The 11,784-nt window shown below is 28.1% G+C and overlaps 1 protein-coding gene across 2 annotated transcripts in view; it reads left to right on the top strand.

The window, feature by feature from the left end:
- The first annotated feature begins 492 nt into the window (after window positions 1-492).
- Window positions 493-11,784, top strand: part of LOC119604738 (ABC transporter G family member 23) — a 120,070-nt gene continuing 108,778 nt past the window's right edge. The window contains exon 1 of one of the 2 annotated variants that reach the window (XM_037957562.1): window positions 493-747. The gene's annotated coding sequence lies outside the window, so the exon portion shown is untranslated. Of the gene's footprint in view, window positions 1,187-11,784 lie in introns of both variants that reach the window. The other variant, XM_037957546.1, reaches the window with a different exon arrangement.

Below are 11,784 nucleotides of genomic sequence, written 5' to 3'. Positions count from 1 at the left end.
GTAAATAAACAAAAATTAAAAACAAACAGCACAAAATACAGCAACAAAAATCAAGAAACTGGTTAATGGGGTCTAGTGAATGCAACTTCTCAGGCAGTTAAAAAAATGTTGCTGTTTCATGAGAGAATCTGTTGACGTCTCAATAGACTACCGCAACAAATTCAAAAGCGACTGAACTGAAATGTGCAATGGAATTTTTGCGATTAATGCATTTTTAAAGCTTGAACGAGTTAACAAAAACAAAGTCTCAGCTTAAATCAGACAAGCAGAAGTTAAACAAAAACAAACTAGATACTAGCATCTTAACACACACAACTACATGTGTCTAGGTATTTGTTAATAATAGTTAAAGTTACTAAACTTTAGTCAGTCTGACAGATAGTAAGCATGAGAAGCTGTGATCAAGTACTACCACTACATACAATTGTAATAGCAACCACTACAAGTACGACAACTATTTACTTATTGCCAACAATATTAGCACGAGAAGCTGACCCATCATAGTGGTAGACGGCGGTATTTTACAATCAGTCTAGAGCTAAACGTTGCCTTAGACAGTCTACAAAACACTGTCAACGCGGAAGAACTTGTGCAAAATCAATTAAAATCCAAACAAGAATTAAGTTAAAATTTCAAATCTTTAACTACACTTCGTTTGCCTAATTAATTTAAAACGTGTGTTTGTTTTTACTAACTAACTAAATAAAAAGTTTACGATAATAAAATCAGTAATACTACAAGCAAAAGGTGTGTATTTTGAAAAAATCGTGCAAAGAATAAAATTGTTTAAATTGACAAACAACGTTATTACTTTTAAAGTTGTTAAAAAAAAGAGTAATTTTTTAAACACTTAAACAAGAATTGCGAAAAATACCCAAATAGAAGAAAAAACAAATCCTATTTAAAAAAAAGAGTCTAATAAAACTCTTAAACCTGTTAAACGTGTGCAAATTGTAAAAATATATATAAAAGCAAAAAATATAGAAAAAAATATTTCTAACAAACACAGTAAAATATTCATAAAATACGGAAATTAAAAAAGAAAATTTATTGTAAAAAATTTATGAATTAAATGCTTAATAAAAAGCATTTATAATAAAAAATAAATAAATATCCTTTCTCAAGGATACACGACTATTGCACACTGCTACGAATACATACTGATAAACGCGTATCATAATTCAAGGTACGTACGAGTAAAAATGAATAAAATGAAAGAGAAAATAGAACTAAAAGCTACAGCAAGGGGCATCTCTTTGAAATCTTGGTTTTTTTTTTATTTTTTTCTTATTTTTTCCTTTGTGTGTTCTGAAGTATTTCTAGCTAAAGTTGAGAGCATAAATTTAGTAATGTGCTATGAACTTTTCAAGGATTTTTAAAATTTTCGAAAGCAATGTTGATGTGAATGTCCTTGAAAATTTAATTCGTTTATGAGAAAGAGGAATTTCGACATATGAATGTTTAAAGTTTAAGATTATTTCTGCTAATATCACTACTATTACATTTTTTTAATACATGTATTGTTGTACACTCATTTGATTTTAGTTGCACAAAGTGGTTTTAAAATACTACTACTAAATGGCTCTTTAGAGTCGGTTAGTTTCAGAAGTTTCTGACTTCCTACCGTAAGGATCAAGAAGAAATTAGCTTTACGTGATTTATTGATCTAAAGGGACATTTCTAAATTTTCATTGAACAGACTTCAAAGTGACAAATTTTATAATTTCGAACTTGAAGAATCCTGTAATTCAGACCCAGAATTGAGAACTTATCGCGTTCAATGGAAACTCGCTCTTAACACATATTTAATATTTATGTATATAATTATATTTTTTTAAACGATTTCCAATAATTAAATATACTTATTTTCTAATAATTTAACAATTTTAACAAAACACTATTACAATAACCAATTATTCATAATACGAAATTATTTAATCTCTATTTTAAATGACAAACAAATTTCGTTTTTAGTAACAAATAAAACACATTGTGCAGAGAATAAAACTATTTTAAAACAATTTCATAATATGCAATCCAAAGTCAATGCTTTTCTCTAATAACTGCATTGAAATGTAAAATTTTCGTAATGCAGCCATAAACGTCGATGCAACAATGAAAATTAACAACAAGCTTATTTACATAATTATTGACCCCAAAATTAAAAATACATACATAAACGATACAATACATAAACACAAAAAAAATGCCGAACTAGTTTCTCATTAATTTTAAATGTTTTGTAATAGAATTTTGTACTTTCGCAATAATGAAACGCACACATACAGATAGACCTATATATAACACCAGCGTATGAATGCTCTTACTATTCCCACAACTGTAGCAGAAGGTATCCAATGCGTGGTTGTGTTTTAGCATTTTTAAAAATTGCATGTAGATACATGCATATTTTACCTAAACCTGCAGTTCCGGGTTACTGTCCCTAATTACGCCATAGACTAGTAAAGAGTCTAGATAATAATCTTATCAATAGACTATTGACTATCAATTCATTCATTCCATAGAATAGTCCAAGGACTAGTCAATAGTCTTGTCGATGGAGTAATAAGAATACTAGTCAATAGGCTAGTAAATAGAGTAGTCAAAAGAATAGTCCATAGACTTGACCATAGACCAATTCATAGACTAGTCAATGGGTTAGTCAATAGAATAGTCCATTGTTAAGTAGTGAATATATTAGTCAGCAAATTAGTTAGTTTGTCAATAAATAAAGTTATAGACCATTCCATAGAATAGTCAATATACTACTCCATAGACCTGTTAACAGAATAGTCCATAGACTGGTCAATAGACTATCCAATCTATTAGTCTATTGACTATTCTATGGAATAGTCTATAAACTAGTCCATTGACTATTCTATGGCATAGTCTATAAACTAGTCTATTAACTAGAGACTAGTTAATATCCTTGTCCATGGTCCATAAACTAGTCCATACACTAATAATAAAGACGATATTACACAAATCAATAGACTAGAGAAGAGTCTATGAATAGATTTCTCCATTACTTGGGGACATCTAACTGATAATTGGTCTCATTTTTCCATTATAAAGAGGGAATGCATGTTAAATGAACCAAAAAATTATCAATTCGAGTTAACCTATGTAGTTAGACATTTAGGGGAAAATTATCCAAACTAACTGCTTTGACTACGTGTAAAACTGCTGGGAAATGCATTTTTATGCTAATACATGTGTGTAACTGTATGTGGAAGCCGCTACTATTTCTGTATCACTTATCTAGTACTTGTGCTGAACTATTGATTATGATTATTGATTTTGTCTTTGTATTAGTTGGTTGCTTGGTTTTGTAATTTTGTTATGGCGTTTAGCATTGTGCAGCATCACATTTTTTCATGATTATTATTGTTATTGTAGTTTCTAGCGACTTTAAACTATACAAAGATACAAATAATGTTATATACATACATACATATTTATGATTTTTCATATACAATACAAGTACAAAATTTATGCATTTATAACTACAGATACATTTCACAATGCTTCTTGTTTTGTTTAGCACAAAAACGGAAAAAAAAAGATTGAAATGAAATGAAAAAAATAAAAGTGGTTTATTTACTGCTTCAATGACTTGATTCTCCATATTCGTATAAACATACATACACACATGTAGTTTTTCCATTTGTATTGTGTTACACTTCCATTGAAATGGAGCTCAAGGTCATGGTTTATACTTGTTATACACTTTTGTACATACATCGTTCCATAAAGCATGTATGAATGTATGTATATTTGACTATAAATACAAAAATGGAAATACAACAAACAATCAACCAACAAAATATGTATAAAAGTAAAAAAAATAAAATCTTCTTTAAATGTTAATAGCCTCAAAAAATACTACTTGTGCTGTTGATGTTATTATTGTTATTGCTGTTGGTTTTGAGCCCGATTAAAAAAATATTAATAATGAAAACAGCACAAAAAAAGAAGAAGAAACTATAAAAAATGGAACTTTATATACAAATTCAAGCACATTTATGTATATACATATTTTGAAAAATAAATACTCTAGCACTTTGGTTGTGTGGTTGGTTGACCGGATTGGTTGTTCCATATAAACGTCTGTTGTTTTCGTAGTATCAAACGTTAAATTTGTTTATCGTTTACATTGACGTTTGTTTTTGTTGCTGTTCCATTGTTTCTTATTATTGTTCTGTGATGTCAATTGTTTTTTAACCCGTATGTAGTATGTACAAACACATTGTTACAACACTAACACATAAAAACAATACGTTGAACTTGTTAAAAAGTCTCAATTAAAAGTTAAAAATATTATTAAAAATTTTTATTTTAATAAATCCAGATCGTTTAACGTCATTTAAATTAAATAACAATAACAATATTTCTTGGTAATTTAGGAGTTTGTTTTTTTTTTATTACATTTTTTGAATTTTTTTACATTAACGTAACTTTTGTGTTAAAAATTAATTACCTCCACAATTTTTTTTTAATTGTTGATATTTGCACAATGAGATGTTTATTTTATTAAAAAACTTCTAGAATATTTAGAAAAGCAATTTGTTTGATCAATTTAATGAAAAGTAATTTTGAAAAAAAATTAAATTTTAGTAGGTCCAATAATTTTGCGTCTCTACCAAATTCAACTCAAATTTTTGGAATATTTACGAAAAGGATTTTTTAAATCTTTGTTTAAGAAAATAATTTATATAGTGTGATATAAAAATTATGCAAAATCAATTTTGCTTTTTAGTGAAACATTGGTCATTGTGTAATAAATAAAAATTGGATTTGTATTGAAAATTTGGAATTTTATTGCAAATTTGATTTTGAACAATCAGATTTTTAAAGAAAACTCGTATTTATAGTGAAAATTTAAATCGCATTTTTAATAAAACGGTAGTAATATTTAGACTAATACCTACATAACTAATTTGTGCAGAATTTTGTTGAGATACTACAATTATGAGCCCATGAACCCTATTCGGGGAATATGGTTGTATGGGGGCTAGGTGAAATAATGGACCTATTTCATATCCTTGAACCAAGATAAAAGTATGTACCAAATTTCATCAAATTATCTGGAAAATTTTGACCTGTAGCATGAGCGCACAAGGTTTATATGGACACACAGACGGACGGACATTGCTTAATGGACTCACAAAGTGATTCAGAGCCGATTAGTATACTTGGACAAATTTTTTTGGTGTTACAAACACAAGCAAAAATGCATAATATCGACCCCAATATAATGGCGTAGGGAATAATTATTTTTTTATATTTTTGACATATTTTTGGTTCCCCTACTAATAACCAAAATTCTTTTCGAAAGTTCTGAGTTATAAAGAATTGCATATTTTCTTTATTATATAGTACAAAGGAAACTAATTTAATAGCAAATTTTTAAATTTCGTATATAAAGGTTTTTTATTAATTTGTTCAAGGGAAATTTCTATACTGTACTGTTAAAGAAGAACCTGATAAATAACTGACTTTCCTATAATCGATAGCATCAACTATAGTAGATATCTTATAGACCAGCTTTTTCTGCTGAAACTAAAACCTTTCTTATGATATAAATATGTATAATGAGAACGTGGAATCTTCTCCTCTTACATCAACGACAAAATTTAAAAACTAAAACATTTAAAAAGAATAGAAAACATATATTGAAATTTCACCCCAAACTTACAAATTATAAAACGTATTAGAATTCCCCAGCTAAGCACACGCCCGAAAGTTAAAAAACCGGTATCAATTTAAACTGTAAACAAGCATTTTAATAGGATGGCTAAATTAATTCAAAGCAACAACTCATTAAAAATAATAGAATATAAATATTCTATTGTTAATTGACCAAACTAAAAGATTTATTTTGAAAAAAAAAAATCAAACACTAAACAAGAGTAAATAATGAATATGAATAAATCCCAGACTCCAACAAACAAATTATGCACGTTTTATGATGTTTTTAAATAATTTAATTTAAATTTATTCACATTTAAACAACCAAATATCAAGGTGAGTTTATTGAATATTTATTAACGGCAAAATATGTGATTGTGTGTAATTTGCATTAAATTGGTGTTTTTGTTAAATGCACAAAAAAACATCTATTTAAAACATTTAAAATTTTGCAGGAAAAAACATAAATTGAAATTCATCAATAAAAATTAGGGCTTTAATTATATTTAATATATTCATTAATATTGGCTTTCTATTGATGGGATGGTAATTGTGTGTGTGTGTGTAGGAAAGTGTGCAAGTGTCAGTCGGTATGCACCCAGCAGTTCTGTATTTACACTAAATTTACACTCTAGTTGTTTATTTAGAGCAAGATTCGTTTCGTTGTATGTTTAAATAAAATTATTGGTAATTTTCAATAATTCATAAAATTTTTGACATCCATGTCGGAGATCAGCATGATTATGAGAGCTTAATTTATCACTTATACATACATTTTACCAGTGGAATCTTTTCATGTAGGTTTAGCTCCATAAACTACTTGAGATTGATAATACTTTTATCAATCTCTAGATGTTACAATTTAGTCAGTGGTAGTAAATTTACAATATTGATTGTAAATCTAGTACCATGGATTGCAGGGTATATAATGGAAATACAACGACATGATTATGAATAAATAAATAAATGACTAAACAAGTTAAATTGCATCAAATGTATGTGTATGTAAGTAAATACATACATACATACACATGTGCTGATATATTTATAATAAACCGACAAATAGTTAGTTACAAGCAAAACATATACTGTGTATAGAATATATTATTGTATCAATTATTTTCATAAATACACACATCTGTCTGTATTTATGAAAGTGTTTGTATGTATAAATGCATACAAAGTGCTTTCATATGTATGTATATGTGTTTATGCAAACATACATATCTATGTAATTAATGAAAACTTTATGTTGGTTTTGGCCAAAGGGGTAGTTTTTTAACGTAAAAAAAATATATATATTTTTTTAAATAAAACAGGGCCATTTTAAAAACATACATTTAAAATAAAATACATACGTTTAAGCACAAGCGTATACTATACAAATGACCAGTGGATTCTTGCATATGTATGTATGTACGTACGAAATTTATATAGGACTGTATAAATTTATGTATAAAAATTTCGAATTGTACATGAGCATATATGCATTTGGGTATGTTTTTAGTGTATAAAAGAAATATAAATAAAAATTATAAAAAATAAATATGTTTGTATGTATATTATATTAAAATAATTAAATTACCGCAAATTTTCAACCATGATTACAACATGCTGCTACTATAACGTGGTCTTTCTGGCTATTATTGCTAATACAACATTGCACACACACTCACAAACATTTTAATATATGTCCTTAAAAACTCTCCTTTACTTTACAAACACACAAATATATGTAAATATACTCGAAGATATATTCACACATATGCAAACATACTAATATGTTTATCAATGACCCAACAATCATTCAGGCTCAAAATAGTAATTTAAAATCTTATTTTATAATTATTTCTCAAACCTTTTAAGAAAATTATAATTTTTTTCAAAATTGCCTTAATATGTTTACTGGGTTTATCAAAAACATATTTGTGTTGGTGTTTGGTTTTGCCCGAATTCATAAAAATGTGAATCCGTGCGTGTATTTATGTGTCTCTATGTTGGGGCTTATTTGTTTGTTTTAAAATATGTATATTATGTAGTAGTATGTAGAACATTTTGGTGTTACCGCAGCCGCCATTGCATTTCAGATTTAATAAAACATTTCATTTTTGTTAAATTATTACAAAAACTACAATAAACTGTGTTAAACGACATTTCTGCATACATAAATATGTGTGCTAATATACACATATATCCTTGCAATACCAACACACATACAATCACAAATTAAAACCATATTGTCGTACATGAGTATTGAAAATTAAGTTAGTTATTTTCAACATTTCAATTGATTTTTAATAATAAATTAATGAAAAATCGCAATTGTAAAACTAATACAGCAGCAACGAATAGTAAGTGAGCAGCAGATTATAAATAGATTATTTGTTTTTGGATAAAAAGTAAAATAAAACTTGTCTAGTCTATAGTCTAGTCTATAGTCAAGTCTATAGTCAAGTCTATAGTCAAGTCTATAGTCTAGTCTAGTCTATAGTCTAGTCTATAGTCTAGTCTATAGTCTAGTCTATAGTCTAGTCTATAGTCTAGTCTATAGTCTAGTCTATAGTCTAGTCTATAGTCTAGTCTATAGTCTAGTCTATAGTCTAGTCTATAGTCTAGTCTATAGTCTAGTCTATAGTCTAGTCTATAGTCTAGTCTATAGTCTAGTCTATAGTCTAGTCTATAGTCTAGTCTAGTCATAGTCTAGTCTATAGTCTAGTCTATAGTCTAGTCTATAGTCTAGTCTATAGTCTAGTCTATAGTCTAGTCTATAGTCTAGTCTATAGTCTAGTCTATAGTCTAGTCTATAGTCTAGTCTATAGTCTAGTCTATAGTCTAGTCTATAGTCTAGTCTATAGTCTAGTCTATAGTCTAGTCTATAGTCTAGGTCTATAGTCTAGTCTATAGTCTAGTCTATAGTCTAGTCTATAGTCTAGTCTATAGTCTAGTCTATAGTCTAGTCTATAGTCTAGTCTATAGTCTAGTCTATAGTCTAGTCTATAGTCTAGTCTAGTCTATAGTCTAGTCTATAGTCTAGTCTATAGTCTAGTCTATAGTCTAGTCTATAGTCTAGTCTATAGTCTAGTCTATAGTCTAGTCTATAGTCTAGTCTATAGTCTAGTCTATAGTCTAGTCTATAGTCTAGTCTATAGTCTAGTCTATAGTCTAGTCTATAGTCTAGTCTATAGTCTAGTCTATAGTCTAGTCTATAGTCTAGTCTATAGTCTAGTCTATAGTCTAGTCTATAGTCTAGTCTATAGTCTAGTCTATAGTCTAGTCTATAGTCTAGTCTATAGTCTAGTCTATAGTCTAGTCTATAGTCTAGTCTATAGTCTAGTCTATAGTCTAGTCTATAGTCTAGTCTATAGTCTAGTCTATAGTCTAGTCTTAGTCTAGTCTAGTCTATAGTCTAGTCTATAGTCTTGTCTATAGTCTAGTATATAGTCTAGTCTACAGTCTAGTCTATAGTCTAGTCTATAGTCTAGTCTATAGTCTAGTCTATAGTTTAGTCTACAGTCTAGTCTATAGTCTAGTCTATAGTCTATTCTATAGTCTAGTCTATAGTTTAGTCTATAGTCTAGTCTATAGTCTAGTCTATAGTCTAGTCTATAGTCTAGTCTATAGTCTAGTCTATAGCCTAGTCTATAGTCTAGTCTATAGTCTAGTCTATAGTCTAGTCTATAGTCTAGTCTATAGTCTAGTCTATAGTCTAGTCTATAGTCTAGTCTATAGTCTAGTCTATAGTCTAGTCTATAGTCTAGTCTATAGTCTAGTCTATAGTCTAGTCTATAGTCTAGTCTATAGTCTAGTCTATAGTCTAGTCTATAGTCTAGTCTATAGTCTAGTCTATAGTCTAGTCTATAGTCTAGTCTATAGTCTAGTCTATAGTCTAGTCTATTGTCTAGTCTATAGTTAGTCTATAGTCTAGTCTATAGTCTAGTCTATAGTCTAGTCTATAGTCTAGTCTATAGTCTAGTCTATAGTCTAGTCTAGTCTAGTCTATAGTCTATAGTCTAGTCTAGTCTAGTCTAGTCTAGTAGTCTAGTCTAGTCTAGTCTAGTCTAGTCTAGTCTAGTCTAGTCTAGTCTAGTCTAGTCTAGTCTAGTCTAGTCTAGTCTAGTCTAGTCTAGTCTAGTCTAGTCTAGTCTAGTCTATAGTCTAGTCTAGTCTATAGTCTAGTCTATAGTCTAGTCTAGTCTATAGTCTATAGTCTAGTCTAGTCTATAGTCTAGTCTAGTCTAGTCTATAGTCTAGTCTAGTCTAGTCTAGTCTAGTCTAGTCTAGTCTATAGTCTAGTCTAGTCTATAGTCTAGTCTATAGTCTAGTCTATAGTCTAGTCTCTAGTCTAGTCTATAGTCTAGTCTATAGTCTAGTCTATAGTCTAGTCTAGTCTAGTCTAGTCTAGACTAGTATTATTATACAAAATACAAGCTTACGGCATAGATTTTTTAAATATAGTTATATATGTACGTCTAAGTATATTTTTGAATCCAGTTTTATCCTATGACTAAATTCTAATGCCGAACTTTGTGGTAAAGAGTGCAGAAATATTTTCAGTTGTCGCTTTATCGAATAGGTTTTTTGGTTTTATTTTCTACACTCAAAAAATGAAATTAGTTATATATCAAAAACAAGTAATAAATTCGACAAAAAGTACTATCTTTAAATCATGGTTAAAGTTGCGATTTTTTTACCAAATCATATGTTATTTTTTCGAAAAATTCATGTGTTAGATATGGTTTATACAAAAATTGTTATACAAGATAGTTGTGGTCGCAAGTGACAAAGATTTATTTAAATTTCTCCTTATAAAAACTTATTTTTCTCTGTGAGTACAGATATATATTATAGAGGTTTCGGAAGTTCCAGTATAATCTGAATTCTTTATGGAGATAAAAACTTGCTTTTGAAATCACAAACTCCAAAAATGTTAACATTTTCCTGAGTGTAAAATTTTCCCCATAAAAATGCATATTTTGTAATAATAAACCAACATAAATAAAATGTTCAAACAAATTAAATTTAAAAAAAACCTTTGCATAATGACATCTTGTGACCATAATTAAATAAAAATTCTTGGTTTTTAATTGAAAAATTTTGTTATAATTAATTTTTTTTGACATTTACAAATTATATTTTTTCATTTGGCTGCACCAGCGAGCGAAAAATAAGCTAAAATCATTATACAGAAAAGAAACACAACAAAATGAAAAGAAGCCAAATGAATTAGAATAAATTTAAAAGTCAAGATCATCAACATGAAAGTGTGAATAAGCCACTTAGATAAACACAAACATACTACATACATATACATATACATATACACATTCACTCACTACTAACCTGACAGCAAAAAAGGACAATTATTCACACAAAATTAATTTACATAATCTCTGTTAACTATGCAGAAATACTTAATACATACAAGAATACACACACAAATACAAAATGCAAACATTTACAATCGAATTAAAAGATTCAGTTCAATGTTTGATGTCATGAAAGTATAGAAATGAAGACGCAAAAGTGTAATAGTAGATAGAATAAGGAATAATAGGAATAAAGTAGAAAAATTTTGAATAAACGAATGAAAGAATGAAACGAACGAAAGAATCAACTTCATTAGCATTTTAAACTAACGAATTGTATATAAAATTATTTCATTTTAACTTGTTCTACTTCTTTCCGCTTACTTTCTTGAACTAGATTTCGAAAATATGTATACAACAAAAACATAATCCACTAAAAAATAAACATTATCTTTTTATAAAAAAGACATTAGAAGTAAGTTTAGTTAAAATTGTTTTTTATTTATTTGAAAATATATATTTGGTGATGATGACGATTGTTGTCTAATGATGACTACTAAAAAAATTTTTAAACGTATTTGGTGAATGCAGTTTAAAATATAAAGAGCCATCATTACTAAGCAAAAATAAATATATTGAAAAACAAGTGAAAACTAGGAAAACGTAAAGCAAAATATAAATTCCTAGAGAGACATTCATGCTAAAGGTTGTGTTGATTTAATATTTAACAGATATTTAGATTTATTTATTTTTTCTGTCTAACAATGATTATAGCAAGAAAACTAAC

This window comes from Lucilia sericata, unplaced genomic scaffold (genome assembly GCF_015586225.1).
Source record: "Lucilia sericata isolate MDLA Ls3-8-SP2 unplaced genomic scaffold, ASM1558622v1 Contig000014F_arrow, whole genome shotgun sequence".
Taxonomy (NCBI): Eukaryota; Metazoa; Arthropoda; class Insecta; order Diptera; family Calliphoridae; genus Lucilia; species Lucilia sericata.
This window is presented reverse-complemented; position numbering and strand designations above follow the sequence as displayed.